Source organism: Struthio camelus, chromosome 3 (assembly GCF_040807025.1).
Source record: "Struthio camelus isolate bStrCam1 chromosome 3, bStrCam1.hap1, whole genome shotgun sequence".
In the NCBI taxonomy this organism is placed as follows: Eukaryota; Metazoa; Chordata; class Aves; order Struthioniformes; family Struthionidae; genus Struthio; species Struthio camelus.
Genome location: NC_090944.1, coordinates 7,919,085 through 7,935,682, shown reverse-complemented (window position 1 = coordinate 7,935,682; position 16,598 = coordinate 7,919,085). Strand labels below are relative to the sequence as shown.

The window sequence follows — 16,598 nt, the reverse complement described above, 5'->3', positions numbered from 1 at the left end:
GAGCAAATTCATCTCCCAGTCCTGAGGAACAGTTGGAGATTGTAGAGCCACGGAAACACAGCTGTGTTAGTGGTGAACCAGGCTTTCTTGTCTGACAGGTGTCAGGAAGAGTAGGCAGTTATCACAGTGAGACCCATGGATCAAACCAATCAAAAGGCAACGATGACCTCATGCCCCCACGGCTTCCCAACCCCTCGATGTGAACCTTGAATCCTAATTCATTTAACAACCAAGCAGACAATGCCCCATAGTCCTTACAACCCACTACCCATCTCCCTTCTTTTCTATATCGCTCACTTGTGTGCGGTGCCCCACCAATGACCCACACCAGCCTGTCCCTCTTGGCCCAAGCCTGGTACCTGTCATATTCCAATGGTGGGCTGCCTTCTCTGGTGGGCGACAGATGAACTTTCAGACGGAGCTGACAGCACGGGACCCCACTAGGGTATAACGCCCAAAAGCCCGGCACTCCACCACTCGGATGTGGAGGGGCGGGTGAAGCAGTTCATTCTCTGGGAGGTCCTGGAAGCAAAGGGGTCCTGGTTATCAAGGGCTGCATGTAGGCTACAGCATGTCTATTGTGGTGGTTGCCAGTAGGGACTCAAAGAGAGATCATGTTGGAGGAAGAGGTCTCATGTAACTCCAGCAGAGCTGGGCCTGGGAACCATCACAAAAAGGGGATCCCCAACTAGGCTGGAGATCACTTCCTCTATTATCGTGGGCAAACGGAAGCAAGGGGCCAACAGCCACAATTTGAGCTCCAGTCAAGCCTGGATTTTGGCCAAGGGCTCAGAGGAAAGAGGCAACACTCACCACTCCCAACTGCTTGACTAAAGGGCTGAAGTTGGCACTTTTCTTGTAGTTCTGGATGAGAGCTGACTGGACCCCCTTTCCAGTACACTCAATGTCCAATGGGGCCGCTCCACCTGAGCCACGTTCACTCTCTTCAGGTCTCTGAGTCCCCAGAACAACATCTAGGGCAGCAGGAGGAGGAAAGGCATACAGGTGAGAAGAACTGCCCCCAACTGCTGCCAGACCTCTTTGCTGGAGCCAAAGGAGTTGGCTTTCCTCATCCCCTGGGAGCAAGGATCCCTCACGGCACACAAAATCACCTGGGCAGCAATGGAGCCCTCAAGCTTCTTTTCCTTCTCCATGCGGCTCTGGCATGCAGCATGCTCTCTCACTGACCCCACACAAACCACCCCATGACTCACCTGCAACAGCCTAACATCTCCTTTCCGATGCCCTCAGCACTCCTCTCCTAGCCCTCTTCTGCCCTCAGACTCCATAGAGCAGGACCACATCAGTCTAGCCCATCTGCAGTGGCTCTTCATTCAGCACTGGCAGCATTTTGTCAGAAACAGGGAAATGACTGCCTCCTCCCCTTTCCTTTCTTGGGATAAGAGACCAACACCATGATTAAAAGTCCCCCTGAAACGAGCTTTTTCCACCTCCTGTCCCCCCATGGCCATATTCACACTGCGCACCAGAGGAATAGTATTTCTTTGACCAGATGAAAAAGTCTGCAAAACGTGGACGTAGGATCTCTTTAGAACCCCTGGGGATCTGATCAGCAGCATCTCCTCCTAGCAGAGACACCTACAACAGCCGGGTGAGTCATGCACCAAACCTCACTGTCTCTATTGCCCACATCACCATTGTCTACCAAGTCAGCCTAGGGTGAGGAGCCCTGATGGATGTGTCACCATATCTCACTAGAGAGAAGCAGCAGGCATCCTGTCCTTGATGTCCAAGATTGGTAGCATGAAGCTCATTTGACCCATCTTGGGTTTTTCCCTTCCCACTGATACTAAGGGAGAGTCAGCGTGACTACTTCAGGTGTAGGTTTATACCCCTAATGTGCTGCACCAGCTGCCTTGCCAGGAGTGATCTCAGTACCTGAATCAGAAATGCTTTCCTCTGCTGAGATTCATCTTACCACTGGGTCCTGCTCATAGATCTCAGTGACAACTATGGGAGGGTCGTCCCGCATTTCGTGAGCTTCTCCATATAGCTCCACATTGTCAAAGACCAGCAGCTGGTCCCAGCTTGGGCAAAGGCTTTCATTGAGAACCTGGAGGAACAGAAACAGCATTTACCACTACAGCTAGGAGTAGCAGCCAGGGCCTAAGGCCCTGAACAACGGGAGCAGAGAGGATATTGATCTCAGTTTTCCTGCACCAGGACTTTTGCAGCGCTGCGAGCAGGGGGGAGGTTACTTTGAAAATATGAGGGGATTTATCTTGGGTCACATTGCATGTCCACAACATAAAGGCTCCCTTACTTCATGGTAGGCACCCCAGGATCCCTGACTAGGGAGGGGAGAGAAAGCAATCTCTTTATGGCACCGCTTGTCTCTTCCTAAGGTGTATGGCTAAAATAGACTAGATGTATTTTGTCTTGTAAAGGTCCTTTTCTCCCCACTGCTTATTCAGAGAATTGAGGCAGCTCTGATGCAGATGCGGACACTGTGGCAGTCTGCAGTCTATTGGGTATTAATGCTATTGCCAAGCAGTGCTTTGGATCACAGATATTTACTGAATCATACTGTGAAGGCACCTGGGGCTAAACCCATTAGAGGGTTGATGGCTTGTGGGGCAAGAGACAGGAAAGAGCCACATTAGGATCTGAAGCCTGATCCAAAGGAAGGGGAATTACAGGTCTAACTCGCTTGGCAGATCTTGACCCAAGATACTTGCAGCTCCCAGAGTTCACCCCTTGCTCTGATGGTCTAATTTTCTCTGCTTGAGCATCTGCTTCCTTCTGTCAAATCAGGACAAAACAGTACCCTGCAAAGGGGCAGCCACAGGGATGACCCCAGGCCTGGCCTGTCTGAGCCATGCCACAGACTGCAACTTCAGTGCTGGCAGCACCCGTAGGCTGGCGCTTGCTCTGCAGGCAAGCGAGCCATAGCGCATCTCCCATGGACTCTCCCAGGAAAAAACAGCAGGCAGGCACAAATTATTCCCAGCTTCCACGAGGTTTGCTAAAGCTCGGCAGCCTTCAGCACAGGAAGAGATGGCACAGAAACACCTCCTGCTTCCTGTAGGGTCCAGTTTCTCTTCACCAGGCAGCTGAAAGCTCAGTCACACAGAAACGGGGTGGCTGTGTGCTTGTGCCCAGGGACATGCAGTGAAAGGGCTGTTGGACTTGCCTGCAGCTGGGGAAGAGACTTCCAGCAGGCAACCTTGCACTCAAAGGAAGCTCGAGATAGATAGTCAGGCCCCAGTGCTATGGCTGCTTTCGCACCCCAGGACCCCACGGTCAACCTGATCCATGATTCAGCAGGAGTCAGGAGACCCAGCCCCATGGCAGGGCAGCAGGATGGACAGATGATAGAACAAGTACCACATTCAACCCCAGGGATTGCCCACTCCTCCAGGTCAGGAAATAGTGTTCACCTCGGTGCATTGGCTCTGGGGGAGGAAGACGACTCGGGCAAAGGGAGCCAAAAGGCCACTACTGTCAGCAGCAAACAAACTCCTGGCCTGGTACATGTGGGCTCGCAGCTCAAACACCTGCTTCTCTGTGACAGAGAGAGGGGGGGAAGTGAGACAGCTTGGGATGCATCCCTGGAGCTTAGCCATGGAGAGCAAGGTCTCAGAGGCACACTTTTGCTCAGGGCCAACACGGATGAAGGAAGTCGGCTTAAAGCATGGATCCTGAATGGATATGGACTTCTTCAGGGTCCTGCTCACGATGTGCAGAATGACAGCTGGGAATGGGGTAAGGAGAAGGGCGCAGAAGTCCCCCACCCCAGCTCCCCACGCGAACAGTGGGAGACCTCAGACTGGCACATGTGGAAGTATTTCCCATATTTCCCCCTCAGTTCCTGCAGGTCCTTGGCCCAAGTGGTGTTGAACCAGGCTCCCGCCTGCCTTTTCCATAGCCTGCCCTCTTACTCGTGTAAAGGAGGCTGATGCGTGGAAAGGATGGCAGGTTTGGGCCTCTGGCTGTCATCTTCTCCTCAAAGACACAGGGCACGCCGCTCAGGAAGTCGTTGCGCTGCTTGTTGAGGCCCAGCCACAAGTAAATCTCCATCTTGGCCTGAACTGTCCAGCCTGCAGGTCCAAAGCCCCTCTTCCCAGGTAGCTGGGCACAAGGGACAAGAGACTTTACAGGGACATAGGAGGGGCCTTAGAGATTGGACAGACCACCTCTTGCAGTGCCTACCGCCTTCTGCGGCCTCACCTTGTACCGCTGCTCCTTAAACCCAGGGACCCACCCCTTATCATTCTGGATCATGTCCGCTACTCTTTCTCATGCATCATGTTCTTCCCAGCACACTGGCTTCCTCTTCTCAAGCCACTAGCTCCCCTCCCAGCAAACTCAATAGGACATCTCTCTCCTTCCAGACCTCTATCACCTACCAGACCCATCTGGTACCCAGCTCTCTCATCTCCACCCCCATCCCCCCCCATTCTGTCTCTGCTTCACCTCCCTCCTTGTGGTTTCAGCTCCCCCAAGGAAGACGGGCAGGCACCTTGAGGAAGACGGTCTTCACTTCGGCCCAGTCCTTTCCCATCTCCTCATCCACAATGCAGCAGAGAATATCCTTGCAAGGGAGACGCCTGTAAGCAATGCGTTTGTTGTTGCTCATCATCCAGATGAAGAGGTCAGCAATGGTGTGCTGGGGCTGTGAACACCAACAAAGAGCCCTGTCAGCATCTTAGCCCTTTCTGACCCCTGACACACCGGCAAGGTGAAGCCTAGCAGGAAAGAAACTGGGATTTACATTTGTTCTGATAAAATTTAAAAAAAAAAAAGAAAAAAGATATTAACTCCAGATTGGAAGGCTGAAGATTTTCCCTTTCTCTTAGTTCAGTGCCCACGAGGACTGTAGGGCAGGTGCCCTGCACTTCCATTCCCTACAATGGAAGCAGCTCCCTGTCTGGACATCTCCTATCATGCCTTCGAGCAGAGGAAATAAGTTATTTTGTAATGGGCTATTTCACCAAGCCTAGGAGCCTCGCCCATATTGGCAAATGAGAACAGCAAGTGCCAAAACTACAACTTCCACGTGGACCAATAACCCCAAATGGCTGCAGCCACACAGACCCAGGTAGACATTGCACGAATTTCAGAGGAACTGCAATTTTCTGCAGGAAGGAACAAAAGATTTTGCAGAAATAGCATCTTTTTGGAAATTTTGTGAGCAGCTCTAACATATTCGGCTATTAACTGTCACCCATGAGGTGGAGTGAAGCAAGAGTACACCGCAGTGATAACAATTAGATGGCTTCATCTGAAAGCTCTCCAAAGAGCTACTTACTTAACAATTTCCTCTACTTAGCAAAAATCAGAGATGGCTGCAGGCTGCTCACTTGAATATTGGGTGGACATTTGCCACCTTCTGGGGGCTGCTCCCCTGGGGAATTGCACGGCCTTGTCACGGCTCAAGGCAGGCAAAACCATCCTCTAGCTCAACTGCAAGAGGACCCAGTTCTGTTACTGTCTGGGAAGGGCTCTTCAACTTATATTAATGCTCATCCTTCCCAATCCAGGAGCGTATAGGCAAACCTGGGAGGCACGGGGCAGTTTATAGACAGACTACACAAAGTTGCCAGATGGTGAAAAGTATACTGGTGACCTATTTCAGGCCAGGGCCCTGCCTCAGGCCCTGGGCCAGGCTGGGAAACTCCCCCACCTCAAGGGGTCCCTCCAACCAGCTCCAGGGATGCCCTGTCCAGGGCTAAGCCTGGCCTCACCTGCGGATTTCTTCCCAATGAAAAGCAGAGCGTGATGGAGGGGACGTAGTGGTGTGGACCCAAGTGTCATGTGGGACCTGTGCAAGACAGGAAGTGCTCTTGGGTCCCCCTCTTTAGCAATAAACCTCAAACCACCAATCCGCAGAGACTGGAAGTCAAGACCCCTAAGGACCAAGGTTCCCCACCGCATTGATGGGGTCCAGCCCCATTCCCAAATCTTCCTCCCCAGCTGAATCACACTTACCAGCTCCCTCATGCAGGACTCGAGTCTTTCTCGATCCAGCCTCGTGCGGGAAGAGTGGTGCCGGTCCTTGTCAGCTAAGGTCACAAAGCACCTGATGGAAAAGCTCGTCAGCATGAATCCTGCGAGAGCCTGCTGGCTCTCTGCAAGCAGCCTTGCCAGGCTGGATCTCTGCTAGCAGTAGGGCACTTGCCTACACAGAAGCGCCCTTGTTCTTTCAGTGTGCGCTGCAATCGCAGCCAAGCGGCCTATTTACACCCAGCACTCAATGACGTGCATGAGGAGAAGGTGCCGCTCAGGCACTAGCCTGTGGAGGCCACAAGACTGAGTCTGTGTGGCTTTCATCACTGGCTGGGGGTCTTTGGAATTCAGAGGCGAGTACCACCTCGCCCATGCTCCAAGGCAGAAGGCAATCAATATGGTGGTGTGCTAAGCCAAGAAAATGATTGCCTATCATCTCGGAGCATAACGCAAGGGGAGCTCATGCTCTCAGTCCCATGACCTTGCCCATATCCCGGCTGAGAGCACAGGTCTGTGGTGGGCAGCTTTTGCTAGTCTTTTACTCACAAGCACCCACTGCTCAGCTCCTCCAGGACCCCTCGGAGCCAGCGCTCCAGCTGTGGCTTCTCCGTCTTGATCGTTTCCTGCACATCACTGAGGCCTTCCTCCTGGAATGGCAATGGGGGGGAAGCAGTGAAGGGGGCAGTGGAGCAGAGCCCCACAGCAGGCTGAGGTTTAGCACCACAGCCACTCCATGAAGAGCAGCCCTGGCACTGCCAATAGCACACACCTGCTTCTTCCCCAGGCTTTCCTGCCTCAGAGCTCAGCTCTGGCACATGTTTGGCTGGGGGAGGCTGGCTTCAGTTGATGTGAATTTCACCTCTCTCCACCTGCAGGCATCACAAAGGCTCCTCAGCAATCAGTTCAGGCTACAAAAGAGGCTCTGCCACAAGAGTGGCTCACTCCAGGAGTCCAGGCAGGTAAAGTCTCCCACCTTCCTTCAGCCTTCCGGGGGACACTCTGGGTCTGACCCACACCAAAATTCATTCAGCCCCCAGGGTTTGGCCTTTCATTTTGTGGAGTGTTTAGTATTGCGGAGCTTCCTCTTTCCTGGCATGAGTTTGATAAAGGCTCTCTGCAACGGTCTGGCCCTGCTTTGTAACAAGCTGCAGAGACATGCAGGGAGCCTGGATGTGCCAGGAATGGCCTACCCCATCCCCTGAGCCAGCTCCATCCCCAGCACCTACTGGCCACCTTGTCTGCAATCTTGTCCATGATGGTGGCATTATACAGTCTCCGGCGCTGGTCTGGCCACCAGCTCTTGATGTACCTGCAGGCCTTCTTCTCAAAGTATGGCACGTGGAAGCAGTTCCTGCAACAAGAAGCAGAAGGATGTTCTGTGGTAGGACCACTCCCAGACAGGAATGGCCATTGCCCCCCACCTCCCCCAGCATGTCAGAGCGCTGGGATGGGGAAATGGATATACATGAAGTCAGGCCAAGAGGAAAGGCGCTGGGAGTAGCATATATGAATTGCACGTTCAAGGACAGAGACTCCATCTCTCCTAGCACCCTTCCGCATCTGGAGTACTGTGTCCACATCTGGGCTCCCCAATACAAGAGAGACATGGAGCTCCTGGAGTGAGTCCAGCAAAGGGCCACTACGATGAAGGGACTGGAGCATCTCCCCTAGGAGGAAAGGCTGAGGGAGCTGGGACTCTTCAGCCTGCAGAAGAAAAAATTGAGGGGGAATCTCATCAATGTGGACAAGTATCTGAAGGGAGGGCGTCAAGAGGAGGAGGCCAGACTCTTCTGCGTGGTGCCCAGCGACAGGACGAGAGGCAACGGGCACAAACTGGGGCACAGGAACTTCCATATGAATAGGAAGAAAAACTTGTTGACTGTGAGGGTGACAGAGCACTGGACCAGGTTGCCCAGACAGACTGCAGAGTCTCCTTCCTTGGAGATATTCAAAAGCATCTGGACACAGTCCTGGGAAAAATGTTGTAGGTGACCCTGGTTGAGCGGAGGTGGGGGTTGGACTAGATGATCCCCAGAGGTCCCTTCCAACCACAACCATTCTGTGATTCCTAGCACCAGACCGGTCCCCACCCAAGTCCACAGCTGGGCCAGCCATGCCTGGGGGAAACTTTCCCCTCCCAGCCAAGGCCCACCCAAACTGCCCCCAGGCATGCCCTGCCTGGGTTAACCCCTGCCTCTGCCCAGGGAGGGTTGGGGCTGCATGCATTGGCCAGGTGCTCCAGTGTGACAGCGCGTGCAGGCAGACACCATGAGCGAGCACAAGTGAAACCAAAGCACTAACACCCTATTCTGAAAGCCAGCGAGCATTTCTTATAGACCCCCCTGGCCTTCACAACAGGCAGAGGTCTCTGCTGTTTGCAGAGCTGCCAGATTTCTATTCGTCTGTGGGATGGATGTGGCATGGAGAGACAATAGTCATGGCACAGAAAAGGGGGGGGGGGGGGGGAAGAGCCAGGATCACAGGCATGCCCTGCAGAACAGGTTCATGCTTCTGGTTTGCCCAAGGCAGCCTGAGCATCCGCTGTGAGCCAGGATTCACCCTGGATAAAGCCACTGCAGATCCTGCTGCAACTGGAATCACCCTTAGGTTACAAAACAGCTTCACTTCATCTTGTGAAGCTATCTGGGTTATTTTTAGCCAGATGATGTCAGCAGAGTCCCACAGTTGATGGGGAAACTCCCTGTGCTCTGGTAAGGGAGTAGGAAAAGCAAAGCCCAGGGGAATACGCTCTGTAAAACATCTGTGCTTTCCATCTCCCTTCTGCATTCACCTTCCCAATGGGCTGCTTAACAAGTGCAGCAACCCCAGGCAGACAGTTCTATCTAGAATGCAAACAGCCTTGATTCAGGTTAGTCTCTTTCATTTCCCAGTTGAATTAAGTCAGTCAGTTAATTTTGATTAGCAACATCTATCTGCTGGTATAATAGTTACAATAATCCACTTCCAATACATCTCCTCAGGTTAAATCCGATTAGCCTTCCTGAGTACAAGTCCTTTGTATTCAAATCTTGGCCAGGGATGGCGTGCAGCCTAGACACACCAAGACCCGGGTCCTGATCCCATTTGCTTCTGGGCTTTCTGAAAAGCCTTCTGAAGCTCCAGGTGCTTGCGGTAGTGATAGGCGCCACACAGGCAAGCGTGGGACTCAGGATGGTGCAGCCCCTAGAAGAGGGGTTTGCTCTAGGGTGCTCCCCAAGAGTTTAGGAACCCCGGGTGCACCACGGCCAGAGCCACCACACTGTGGGGGTGCCGTAGCCTCATGAGTGCACAGCATGAGTGCAGAGCAAACCTAGTCAGCAAAGGAGAAGGGACACCGCAGACTCACACTCTAAGCATCTGGATACCTTGGAATTGCGCACTGATAGCTGCTGACTGTGCGCACTGATAGCTGTTAAACGTGCAACTGTTAAACATGCACACTGATAGCTGCTGAATATACTGATAAGCATCCTGTTGACCATCCTGTTGGCATCCCTACTGTTATCACCTAAGACCATCCGTTCCATTGTCCAGCTATGGTCTGGCACTGATCAATGAACTAAGCCCGGGAAGGATAAAAGACAGCAAGCCACATACCTCTGTGTGGACTCGGACTCACCGTCAGCTGGCCTGCAGACCCCACAACCCACCCATCAGCGGGGACGCCCCTGATGCCAACTGCCAGAGAGAACCTGAATCCTCTTGGCGCAGCTCGAGTGTGGTGAGAACAAGCCGGGGAAAACTATACCGCAGGGCTGGCCCATAAGGACAAGGAAAGGGCGAGAGTGGTCATTATACCGTGCATCCGAGAGCAGTCATTGTACTGGGCTTCCGTGGCTTAACCATAGAGCTCTGATACGTGGGGGTTTTGGATTCCTTACTATACTTCTTAGCTTTGTTATACTTGTAGATTGTCTGCTGGTCATGGTTTAGTGTTGTCCAGTGTCCGTCATACGTGCAGAAGCACTTAGATCTAATACATTCTTACATCTGACAAAGAACCATCTCTCCAGTTCAGTGCAACTAACCCCAGAATACAAAAGAATCCCGGACGCCCCACTAGTGGCACGTCACAGGTAGAAAGCATCGAGTAGACTCACATTTGCAGCTGTCTGGATCACCTGTCTGTTAGGGTAATTTCTACCTGCACATCGCAAAGAATTGCCTCAATTCTACAGAGGGAGAACCTGAAGCAGAGAGAACAGAACTCATCTGCCCAGTGAAACTCACCAGTTTTGGCAGTCCCAGGAATAGGATCTACTTTCCCCATATCCTGATTCTCTGACACTGACACACGAGAACGAGGCATGCCAATAGTTAGAGGGAATGGGAATAGACAGACTGACCAAAAGAGAGAGAGAAGCTACAAATCTAGACACTGAAAGGATTAAGATTTTTACCCCAAACTCCTGCTAACCCATCCTCATGAACTTCCTCCAGCAGTTTCTGCATCCTCCCCTCTCTGTGTTTGTGACCTCGGCTAGCTTTTCAGACCCCAAGCGATTCCAAATGCACCTTGCCCCAGCACAAATTACCTTAATTACTGAAATCTATGCCTTATTTCAAGGTAGACTTTTTGCCAATCTCTAAATGGTCTCCAGGATGTTTTCAGATGTCAGGCAGCTAGAGAAATCAAAGACGCAAAGCCCAGGCACCTCCCTCCCTCCTTCCTCCCTGATGGGCAGGAGTGCGTTTGTGCATTCACACATTTGCTGTGGCATCAAAGGGTCCTAGGCAGGGACCTGTCTTTTAGGCTGGTTTTCTGAATGTCTGAAACTTGCATGTGCAGCAGTCCATCTGCTTTTTTTAATGCCAACCAATGATTTTTGAATCCACTGGTTAACTTTCCCCTAATTTGCCACAGAGGTAGAGCGTTAAAGGTGTGGATAGCTAGGAGCGCTGGGCACATAACTGGCTGCGTAGATGAGAGAGGCCCTCTGTAGGGTAGGCTGAGAGGTCAGCTCAACCTTTATGAGACAACAGGCAATCGACAAGAGTGCTCAGCACTGTAGGCAATGGCGGTGGGTGTTCAGCTCTTCTTAGCTGTAATACCCAAGATGGGGTCTCTACAAGCACTTAGCTAAGCTCCCTTCACAGGGCACAGAGAGCTAGTGGCGGCTGCTGCTGCTCCGAGGGCTGGCTGGCTGAATGACTCTCCAGGTTCCTGGGACTGCACTGACTCCATCTCTGCTGACTCTCGGGGGAGCTCAGATACCTGGCACACACGCCAACACCTTCGGACAAGGAACTAAGTCACATCTCTCCCCACGAGCTTTTAGGTCTGCTGCTCCCATCAGCCTACAGACCTTTCAGAAACCAGATGCTAATTCCCTCTCCTGCAAGGCAAGGGAGCACACTGCCTCTCTGTTTCCCAGCTGCTGGCAGGAGACAGACCCCTCCTACCTCACTACAACACTGCAATGTCCCTTCCCTCACTTTCCCCTTGCCATGCCCAGCAAGGCAGCCCTCTGGTGGCCAGGAGGGCACACTTACCTGTCTGTGACCAGGGGTTTCATGGGTTGAGATGAGCAAAGGGAGACCAGCTCTCCATCCTCATCACCGTCTTCCTCACTTGAGTTCTGCAGCAGCTCAGACTCTGCTTCGTCCCCATCCTCTCCATCTTTCTTCCTCCGCAAGGTAGGCTTGGCCATGCCATCAATCTGGTTCCTGTAGTTACCTCAGGAAAGAAGTCACAGGGCTATAACTCACACTGGGGTTAAACAGCCTCAGTCACCTGCCTTTAATTCAGGCTGGAGAGCAACTTCCTCTGCAGGAACCATGGGGGACAGTGGAGTTCAGCTTTCTGAAACCCTGACCAGGGATTACAAACTAACAACAGAAATCTGTCCTCTACTCATGCCCCCTTCCAAGCCACTAGAAACATACATCCTTCCTTTGGTGGTTAACCTCTGGAAACGCAAAGCCAGGTGCTCTCAACTGAGAGATGGAGCAGATCCACTGCTGACAGGAGATCACGCAGCAAAGAGCTCATCTGGGGACACGCATGGCTTGTGCCAATGAAGTAGCCATCACCTTCTTCCTAAACTGAGAGCCTCGGATGCTCTGTCAAATGTTAGCATGGAAAGAGGGGGGAAGCAGCCTGCTTTTGGCCTTGGCTCCTGCAGTCTCTGCCGGGCATGTTTCAAAACCAACCTCCTCAGAAAACCACCAACCTATTGTGACCTCAGAGTTGATGGGTTTGTCACCAATCTTCCTGTCCATCACGGTAGCTTCCAGGAAGGCTCCAAAGAGGAAGAACTCCTCCATTTTCCCAGGACAGTTCTGCAGGAAAAAAAACAGGCAAGTAGGATACAAGGTTAAGGTCAGCTGGATGGACCCTTAGGAGAACAAGCCACAGGGCAGGGGGTCCCAGAAGGCCACATTCAGCACCTTGAACACCTACATGGGCTCTATGAAGGGGACGTGCCACTGTCTAGGTTTTCATGGAGACTATGAGGGTTTTCTCTCCCTCTGCTCAAGCCTTCTAAGAGATAGGTGTCTGGCTGAACTCGGTGTCTAGGCTCACTGCACGTTCTTTTTGAATGACCATAAAACCTGAAAAATCTTTGCAAGATTTGTTGTCATGCTGGGGGATCCAGTGCTTTTAGTGCAACACCAAATAAAATCCTCAGTCTATGAGACCAGACATAACTACCAAGGGGACTGAGCAAACTATCACTAACACCCAGCACTTGTCACTGGCAACCAAAGGGTCAGGGAAGACTCACATCAGCAACTCATCTCCAAGATCTCCACAGCAAGGCTTATCAAAAGCCTGGCCCGGAAAGAGATGCCTTCACCCAGACCCTCATTCAGATCTTGGTGCTCATCCATCAGGGTGTAGTTCCGAGTGGAGCCGTACATGTTCACCCAGGCACGGCCAAAGGTGGGCAGGAAGCCTGCAGGAGACCAGACACACATGTAGTGAAGGGGATGTGCAAGAAGGAGGGCATGGCTTTGTCTCAGGGCTCAAGCTGGCTCATGGAATGGCATCACTTCCCTGCTCTGGGTAGGGTAGTACAGGATTGAGCATGCGTGTGTGTGTGTGCGTGCACATGGAAAATACACACTTGCAACGACACATGGAGATGGTTTTGTGGTGACAGCAGTGAGGGGGATTGTGCAGCTCACCACGTCAAAGACTCACACAACTACTCCGTTGGGCAAGCCACCCAGCATGAGGCAACAGAGAGGAGAAACCCTCATTAGCCACCTTCGTAGAGCCCTCTCTGCTTTTACATTGGTCCTGTCCACATGTGCGCTAGTGCATTTGTGCATGTGTGTGCATTCGTGTGTGCATGTGTGTCTGTGTGAACATGAGAGCCTGTCAGATATTCATCCATTCACGGCCATGAATTTTCTGGAAGGGCCAATTGTTCTTGGGTGTCTTTTCTTTCAAGTTTCTGACTGGAGGCATGTTATGGGACTTGGTTTTCAGGGAATGGGTGCCCAGTGATCTCAGAAAACCACTGCAGGGAATAAAGGTCTCTCCTACTGGCCACCAAGGAGCAGCTGTCTCCAGGGCTGGGGAAGGAGCCTGGGCTATTTTGCTAACTCTCTGCCAATGGGAAGTCTCTCTCTACCATGAAGAGGGTGTCTCAGTCCTCCCCTCATATTAGCTTTACCTTTGTCTCCTTCGTTAGAGACCTCCCGCCAATCAATGAAATGGGTCCCAATGGCCACATCATGGACTTTGTCAGAGTCTCGGACCTGGATCTTTATCCTCTTGCACAATGGGGGGAACATTCCTGTGAAGACTATTTGCTCATTCCAGAGGGGCTCGTAGCTGCTCTTCCGCACAGATGTCTTCCCCTGCCAAGTGGGAGGAGAAAGCACATGTTTCACAAGGGTCTGAGCCCACAAGCCACCCACCTTCTTTCAGACCTCAACTCCTCCCCTGCTAATGACCATGATAGCAACACGTGTTCTGCTCGGGACTTTCTTCTCCCAAATAGAGACTGCTGGAGACTGCAGACTGCTGCAACCCCCTCATAGTCTGGGCAAGAGAAGGGAACGTGGCACAGGACAAACAAGCAGCTTTGTCACACAGGTCAGCATCTACATGCCAGGACAGCTGAGATCATCCTTGGCCACGTAGTCCCAAACCTGCATAATGGCTAGCCCTGCTCACGTTATCATGTCACAAAGGTATAGCAAGCAGCTCACCCACCTTCTGCCCTGCAAAGAACACCTCCACATCGGGGTCCACCAAGTCCTTGCTCTCCCCAATGAGAGCCTTCTTCACATTGGCCACGAGGCTGGTGTTCATACGGGGCAGCCCCTCAGCTCAATAGATCTTTAGGTAGAAACGAGCCCATTGCCGCTCCGGAGGGACCCCATCTGGAAGGAGGAAGTTCCTGCAGCATCAGAAAACAGGACTCAAAACAGCTCCTGGGCCTGGCAGGTTTGTCAGGAGAGACTTGCAGAAGAGGGAGAAGCTGCCCCACTTGTGGAGCACAGGCTGTGAGGAGGTGGAAAGGTAGCCATTTCTGCAGCCCTATATTTTATCATAGTCCTGTTCCTGCCCACCCTCCTGATTCAGGACAGGGAAGGGCGGTTTCATAAGGGAACCTTATGGCAACACATTGAGGTGCCTCAGAGACAACCTGCATCTTTCTAAAGGGATATAATCATTATCAGCAGTGGAGCTGAGGGGAAGACTAATCTCTACCTAGTTTAGACATCTGCAGCAGCCCAGATGAATGGGATGTTAGAAGGGCCTTTATCTTTGGAAAAGGCCCTCATACCCTGCCAGGGTATAAGGGGAACTGGGGTGGTTATACTGGAAGGAAACTTGAGCTCCATGAAATGGCTTCTCGTGGCAGGTCTTGCCTCTTCTCTCTTCCCCGAGAGCTACAGAGGATGCCGTGAACAACAGTTCTAAAGGAACTTTGTCCATGATAAAGTGGGATAAGAGCATGACTACAGCATGGAACAATAGTCCAAAAGAGTTCACATGCTGCTTTAAGCCCCTTGGTGCCCTCCCTGTCCTTACAGCGGGTAGGGAGACCTCAGCCATCATTTCCCATCTTCCCTTCAACCTCACTTCTGTGGCTCCCATTCAACGGCCAACTGGAGCAACAGCTAAAAAGCACAGACATCATGTTGGTTCACATCAGGCTGGTGCTGGTATGCACAAGTGAACAACCAGCAGCAGAGGGTCTGAACTGATATAAAGGACTGGTCTGTAGTGATGTGACCAGGATTTGCATCAGTAATCTAGCAACTCTCCTCTTTCCGAGAAACAATCTAGTTGGCACTTCTGATTGCAGTGCACAAGTTAAGCACGCCTATTAGAGGGGCTGTCAGCCTAATTGGGAAGGGATGCTGTCCTTACTGAATAATCCAAAATAAAGTGACACGAAAAGCTCATAGCTCATTCCCAAGGAAGGATACAGGGAACTGGCTCTGCGAATCCTTACCCCTCAATATCATCCTCATCTGTCTCATTGGCTTTGTGTGGTGTCTTGATGTTGTCCCCTTTCCCTACCACGGCAACGGCACACTTCAGATAACCTTTAAGTCCAGCAGTGAGACCGACCCTCAGGGTCAGAAAGGGTGGCCCGTTTGCGATAGAACTGGTGCTCTGAAAGCCATGGAACAAGACAGACATTTATCACAATTACAGGAATTACTGCGAGCACTGGGCATGTCTGTCCACTTGACTGCAGAAGCCTGCATGCATGCATAAAGAGACCTCTCCAGGTGTGAGGAATTCCAGACAGAACCCCCTGAAAATCCATTGGGAGGATCTGCCCAATGTTGGAGACAGAGAAGCAATGGGATAAACTGCCTGTAGAGGTGTGGAGTTTCCATCACTGGACATTTTTAAGGCCTGGTGCCTCTTAGATGGGCGAGAAAGATCTCATCCTTCTGTGGAGTGCATCAGAAGAGATGCTCTCTTCAGATCCCTTCCAGCATCGTTTGCTGAGCCCCCCTGAAATGGAAACTTAGCTCTCAGGACTCTTCAGAGGGGCAGAGTGCTACAAAAAGGCCTGATGCATAAGCTAAGATAAAATCCCAGTGATTCTGGATGTCTCTTCTCTAAAGGGAAGTTTCAGGTCTTCCTTACGCTGGCATGCTGCAAGCCCTGGGCCCTCCAAGGAGCCATGCTCTTCTGTACAGAAGAGGCATTTCTTAGTCTCCTCTCCTGCAGATGGGTTTGCTTCATCAGTCTGCCAGACACGTTCAAGATGATTCACTGATTCAGTGACTTTTCAGGCAGAAGCTCAGCGGGGAGCCTGTCACGGAGTAGGGCTGATCCTTCCCAAGAGCAAGGGCATGGACTGAATGACCTCTCCAGGGACCCTTCTGGACCTCCTTTATACTAATCCCAACCATGCCTGCTTTCGCTGCGCACAGCGAGTGCAGGATGCTGAAAGCTTCCACATTTCTTTTATGGTTCTATAAAACAGGCTTCCCTGAAACAGAGGTCCTCTAAACAAAGCCCACGATAGCACAGTGGATTTTAGTAGCACTCATCGGGCCCCTCTGTACTAAGTCAAGGCAGGCTGTAGCATCAGTGAGCAACATGACATTCTCACAGAAGCTCTAATTAACCTCTCTTTCTTTGCACACTGGGCATCTTCCTGTCTTGGTCTAAAGGCCAGCCACACAGGGCTAGACCT

General features: G+C 51.8%; 1 pseudogene; it reads right to left on the bottom strand.

The window, feature by feature from the left end:
- Positions 1–16,598, bottom strand: part of LOC138066525 (otoferlin-like) — a 66,109-nt pseudogene that overhangs the window by 19,875 nt on the left and 29,636 nt on the right.